Source organism: Branchiostoma floridae, chromosome 18, assembly GCF_000003815.2.
Source record: "Branchiostoma floridae strain S238N-H82 chromosome 18, Bfl_VNyyK, whole genome shotgun sequence".
NCBI lineage: Eukaryota > Metazoa > Chordata > Leptocardii > Amphioxiformes > Branchiostomatidae > Branchiostoma > Branchiostoma floridae.
This window is the reverse complement of record NC_049996.1, coordinates 842,933-849,849: the sequence shown is the minus strand read 5'-3', so window position 1 is coordinate 849,849 and position 6,917 is coordinate 842,933.

Sequence of the window (6,917 nt, the reverse complement as noted above, 5' to 3'; positions counted from 1 at the left end):
GCTTTGGTATGAACTTAAAACACTGCAAGCATTTTCCATTGTAGTATGATAATGCAGTCAATGGCGCTACCGCAACCTCAAAACTACTGCGAACAGTCCATTTTCCTGCTACCTTGTTCTCGTCAGTACAAGCCTAGTGTAGTTAATATGCCATGAGACAGTTTGCTGGGTATCAGGGGTGCCTAAGCATTTGCACAAACCCTATGAAATTCGTACGAATATTATGTGATACACACGAATCACTATGCGAAAACGCACGAATATTATGAAATTCGCACGAATCACTATGCAAAAACGCACGAATATTATGAAATTCGCACGAATCACTATGTGATTCACACGAACCTTATGAGATTTGCACAATCCTTATGCGAAATTGCGCAACCACTGTCGGGGTCAGGTGACAGACGGAGTGGGATTTTCAAGATGGCGGCTTCGATCGGCGGCGACGGAAAATATGCTGAAACACGCCGAAATGAAGAAAAACAGTAGCTCACAGGCTATCAAATACATCTTTGCGACGGTAAATGTCTATTCCATGCCTTGAAATTCGGTTCGTGAATCACATAGTGATTCGTGCGAATTTCATAATATTCGTGCGTTTTTGCATAGTGATTCGTGCGAATTTCGTAATATTCGTGCGTTTTCGCATAGTGATTCGTGTGTATCACATAATATTCGTACGAATTTCATAGGGTTCGTGCAAATGCTTAGGCACCCCTGGGTATGTAATACAAACAACACAAAGAAACAGAAAGCCCTCAGTGTGTATTGTAGTGTCCATTTTTATTATATCCACACATATCTATTCTAAGAGATATTTTGTTTGTTGTTTGTTTCCTATATGCAGGTCTTAATGACTTGTCTAAGGATTCCGTCCCCGACCTTGACAATCTTCCCATGCCACCGACCTACAAACCCAGGAACGACATCCAATGGGAAGAGGAGGTTTGAGATCCTCAAGGTCACTGGGGTCACCTTCAAATAGACTTGACCTTCAAGAGTATGCAGAAGATGAATCATAATATTTGACCACTCCTTCTTTCAACAACTCGACTTCTCTTGGAATTGCGTCATAGATTATTTTACAAAATTCTTTAACACAAACTCCATCCAATTGTACATATTATGAAAAATAAAAGACTATTATGAGAAATGTAACTCTATTGATAATATTCTCAATGTTGTTTGGCACTTTAAGTTTGATGTATATTTCATTAAAAAAAATCTTATGATAAAATCAGAGTGAAAGTCCAAAGTGCCTTGTACAGTTAAAGAAAGACTTATTGTTTGTTGTACAATGTACCTACTATTAGATAGCCCTTGTGCCATAGATATAAGATTTGCTAGAACTTATGGCTAAGTAGCAAGTGAGCTTTATTTGTAAGATTCAAACAGTTGTTGTAAAAGTCGTTATCTTGAGCATAGATGCTTGTCTGGTGTTTTGTTTTCCTGTATTTTGAACCCTCAGACATTTAAAAGATACATGTATGAAATCTAGGGTCATTTTAGTTCACTTGACAACACAACACAACAACCTACAGGTAGAAAACGGAATTCTGTGAAATAGACATTGTCAAAGTCTTGTTAGTTAGAAATCTTGCACCATTGGATTTTTGTGTTGAATCAATGACTTACTGATATTGTTTGAAATCATGTAACAAGAAAAACTTTTTCTTTGAATAATCAAGAGTTCTGAAGTGTTTTCAATGCATGTACATTGCACAAAGAATAAAGCAGCACTTTGAGTGCACTAAATTACATTGAATTTTATTACCTCTGTGAAAAATGGAGGTATAGTTTTGGGCCTGTTTGTGTATATGTGTTTCCGGAGCAATAACTTAAGACCCTCTGGATGTATTGTGATTATATTTGATATTTGGCTTGTGTGAAGGTCAAAGTCGATTTTGGGCCTCTAGCAGCTTTCCTTGGTACTGCAGCAGAACCTCCACTTTCTGTATCTTTTTGTCATTTTCATGCTTAGACATTGGTAGTGTTGAAATGCTTTTCTTACTACATTCCTCCAATGAAGCAAGCTTCTGTGTGAAAACTTTTTTGTGACATTCCTCCAATGAAGCAAGCTTCTGTGTGAAAACTTTTTTGTGACATTTCAATAATTATTACATGTAAGCAGGATTTCATTCCAAACCATTGGCATGTATATTATACATGTATATCTGAGTGTATTTATCATAGTTATTGTGGCTACATTTCTTTTTTCAATTCCCTGAAATGTGGACATTGCTTTTCACCACCTAGAAAGCTGGACTTAGGGTAAATTTAAAGCTTGTTATATAATAAGTTGTATGCCTCTATTGAGGTGATACAAAATGCTTTTTCTGTCTTTTTGGCTAGTCTTTTGATCCATGCAAACATTCCACCTTTTACAGTAAATGTGACAGGCCTGGTGATGAAGTAATGAAGGTTATCTAAGGCATGTTTTCATTGGCTGGTAATTCACTCTCATAACAACATACATCTGGAGAAAGGACGAATGAGGGGGAGGGTTCTAGCTGGACATCTGAAAGTGTTTTAGTTTGTGTCATATGGATTTACTCCTTAAAATTTAAAAGACATTTCCGCAACAACACTTCAATATAAGTGGCATAGATTTCTGACAGAATTGCTTGTTCATTTATTTTTGAAAATATGAGCATTAGAAAGTTTGCAGGCAAAGGTAAGTAGTCCTATGGCCTAAAAGCAGTGAGTTGTTGTCCACTGTATGTAGGACATGGTATCGGAGTCCAACCCTCTCTTTCCATCATCTTTACCTCCCCAACTGAAGTCAGGTACCCATTTTTATGTCTGCGTGGAGCAAGGAGGTTGAACAAGGAAACAACTGACTGAACACACAGAACAATAGATCCTTAATTTTATTCTTTCACATCTTGGAGTTAACTTTGGTATTCCTTGATATTTTTGGGCAATCTACGGCACATATTTACACATTTTTTAGGTACTTTACACAATTTACAGTTGAAACTTTTTTTTGTGGAAACACCCGAAAATTGATGCGAGCGTGAATGACATCCACTTAATCAAATCAACATGGCCATATTCAATTTCTACTAACTTTTATGTTTACAATGCAGATATCACAACATGTCAGCATGTAGCTATATTTGTTGCCTTATGATATGAAAGAAATTCCATAGCTAGCTACTGCTCCGTCCACTCCTCCGCCTTTCCCGCCCTTTTTAAATCTCAACTATCACTTTTCGAATTTCAGACGACAAAAACAGGGCAAGTGGGAGTAGATCAATGCATACCGCCAAGTGCAGGTGCAAACGAACCGTTATTTGAGACACAGCTATCGGGGCATAGCTTAAGCCCCAAAAACATTTGCCACAGAAACGCCATTAAAAGTTTTGTGCCAAATCTCGTCTGACAGAACCGTACAGCTGCAAGTTTAGGCGGCAAGGTTTCACCTGTTTGGCGGGACTTGGGGCGAAATCGTCGGGTTTTGTCTTTAGGTGGGAGGGGATTTAGTATTCCCTGTACAGACTGCCAAATTAGCGGATTTTTGAAATGATACAGTATGGCTACCGTTTCACCCCAAGCTGTGCAGCTGTGTCGGTTATAGTTTAGTAAAACGACTTGATGAGAACAGTATGGCACGTATGATTCTACACCAAGAGGTTTTCGATTCAGTAAGTCTTTCTATCTGTCTGTGGACGGCATAACTCAAAAAGCTGCATTTGGAACTTGATATTTAGTAGGTGGATATGTGTCAGAAAAAGAAAGTTCGATTAAGGGCCCCCTAGCGCCTTTCTACAATGCTGCACCAGAACTTCCGGTTTTGACATCTCGTGTTCAGGAGATCCTATGGTCGTGAAGTTTGAGAGGGATATAGCTTTCTTGTTATAATCTATAGCTCGTTCGATGTCTTCCGTCCGAAAATTGCTAAGAATTTCAAATTGTGTTCTCTCTTCGGTCCTTGTGACTGATAATTTCTGTGTACAATTGTGGATATATGTCGTGTCTTCGGTTATTTTGACCGAAAACTTCCGAGAATTTCTATATGTGGCTGTTAAAGTTTATCCTCTGCTGTTCAGTCTAGCTAACTACCGAGAACTTGTGTTAAAGGCTGTAGAAGTGCGCGTAAGTCCTCTGATGTATGTCCTTCTGACACTTTCCGAGAGTTTCTGTGTAGGTATGTTTCAAAGTGTGTCCTCTGTTCAGTCCTTCTGACCGAAAATTTCCGACAATTTCTGTGTACGTCAGTGGAAGTGCGCTCAGATATCGGCCAAGTTACTGACCGAAAATATCCGTCAGTTTCTGTGTAAAGCAGTGGAAGTGTGTCCTCTGATATCGATCGGTCCCTCTGACCGACACTTACCGAGAGTTTCTGTGTAAGGCTGTGGAAGTGTGTCCTCTGATATCGGTTCTTCTGACCGACAGTTTCCGAGAATTTCTGTGTACGTCTGTGGAAGTGCGCGTAAGACCTCAGATAGATATCGGCCCTACTGACCGAAAATTTCCGAGAGTTTCTGTGTAAAGGCTGTGGAAGTGTGTCCTCCCGGCCGCCTGAGCCTTGTTAATCTGACTGTACCCTGCACCTGTGCGTGTTGGCAGGTTCGCTAACCCTACATCCGTCTTTACTTACACTCTCACAGGAAAATTAGAACCTCCAGCACTCCGGGAGGGAGACCTTGGCTCCAGGGGTATAGTAGGGAAGATATACTTGTAAGGGGTTATAGGACAAGATATCCGCTACAAAGACACTACTTCCTAGACAGAACGTAAAAGCAAAATATGCGGCCTTGGTTCGGGTCTATGGTTGCTTGAAATTAAATGAGACGAAAGGAAAACATCATACATATGTAGACGAGATATCAAACCATACGCTGCTGCAATACCACAGAAAGCCACTAAGAGGTCAAAATATGCGGCTTCAGTTTTGAGACTATGTATGATTTTATAAAAGAAAACAGGAATAGACGAAATATCAAAACCATAACTTCTACTGCAGTACCACAGAAAGCGGCCCATTATTGAACTGGACCTCTGTTTTTCCTAACCCAACCCAAATATCATGAGGATCCATCCACAGCTTCTCTAGTTATGTTGTCCATAAAGTTAACACACACAGGCACACGTGCTCGCACACACACACACACACACACACACACACACACACATACAGAGAGAGAGACACACACAGACAGACTAACATAAGGCACTGAAAACATGCATAACCTTGAAGCGTACACACACACACACACACACACCATACATACACACACACACACACAGGGGCAAACATACGATACCAAAAACATGCATTACCTATAGCTACTTGGCGAAGATAATGAAGACCTTGACTGCGGGGGTAGAAGTAAAGATAGTGCTAAGGACGCACACAATCTGTCAGACACCCGCTCCAAAGACAGAAGATACCAGGACTAAGCTAGCACTACGTCCTAAACAGAACATATGGCCTTCGTTTTGTGTCTATGATTGAATAAAAGAGAATGATAACTTAGTAGAAAATTAAGACATTGCCTGCAAGGGTGTTAGTCAAGATAGATCTAAAGGAGTTACTCTATAGACCTCGATCTAAGATATTCGCTCGACAGACGAGGAGATATTTGGGTTAAGCGCCATTCCTTATATAGAACATTGGGGCTGAAGACACAAGCTCGGTTTATGACGATTCTTACGTTATCTTACGGTAGAAAATTGGGTACCAAAAATTGGCTGACACAACATTAGATTTGCACTGTTCTAGTAGTAAATTTCTAGAATTTCTTACCCTAACAACAGTATCATAGAGGGCAATTTCGTTATGATTTTTTTTCCATTTTCATTTTCACTTGACTTTGACCGGATGTGTTCTTCGTTCTTCACAAAACGACTTTAAGCCTTGATCTAGTAAAGAAGAAAAGAGTAAGCCGCTTAACTTCATTGGACAAAATCAAAGACATTGCACCAAAACCCTTTTACCCACCTATTTGTAACTTAGCTACGGCGGGTTTGAAGTCAAATTCAATACCACGACCCAGGGAGGTCTATTGCACTCTTTCCTAAGTAGTACCTTAATCTAATTGGACAAGTGAGTGCAGAAATTGAACGGTAAGAATACGACAGTTGGTTTAAAGTGTGTCTTTGTCACCTTGGCCCTACGCTAAGGTCAGTGTTGGTGGGTGGGGGAGGGGGGCAGATATACATTTACACTAACTTCATTATGATTTTGATGCACACGATATAGCGGGTTTAGTATATCCTCCTCTTTTGTCGTTTGTGTTTCAACAAAACGCTTGGTAACACCTCTGGCATAAACTTTTTATAAGTTGAAGATTTTCTTTTCTTTTGAAGTTTATGTGTTACGCCGAAGGACCGTTATACGGGCGATACAAATACAGATATTATCTTTTATTAAGCCATATGACCTGGAAGAAAAAGTGTCTAGTTCATGGATAATGTCACCTTTTTCCGTCTAAAATCTCCGATAGTTTAAGACTTGATATACGCACGAGTTTATAGATTTTAATGAGGACATTTCTTCTCAATCCTTAGGATTAGGAGCAAGGCCACCCCTTATCTCTATCTGTGGGCATTTACGTTGTGTCTAATACTTTTGCACAACTCTAGCCTTTGAAGTTTCATGGGTGTAAGAAGTATTTCGTTTTAAACTCTCTTTTTGTGGCTAAATACTATACAACATCGGAGTCTTTTCACAAGGCACGCTTATACTTGTATCAAGCTTGCTAGCATTTGGGTTAAATTTTGAAAATTTGAAACATACGTTGTCCAAAACTCGATAGCTAGTGTTATTAGTCAATTTTTTATGTTTATTATTTAAAAATAATGTGGTCCCTTTTTTAGACCGCTGGGGCAGTGGGTTGTTGTCAACTTTGTATACGGCACCGCTTTTTACCTCCCCAACCGAAAGGCAGGTATCCATTTTAAACCTG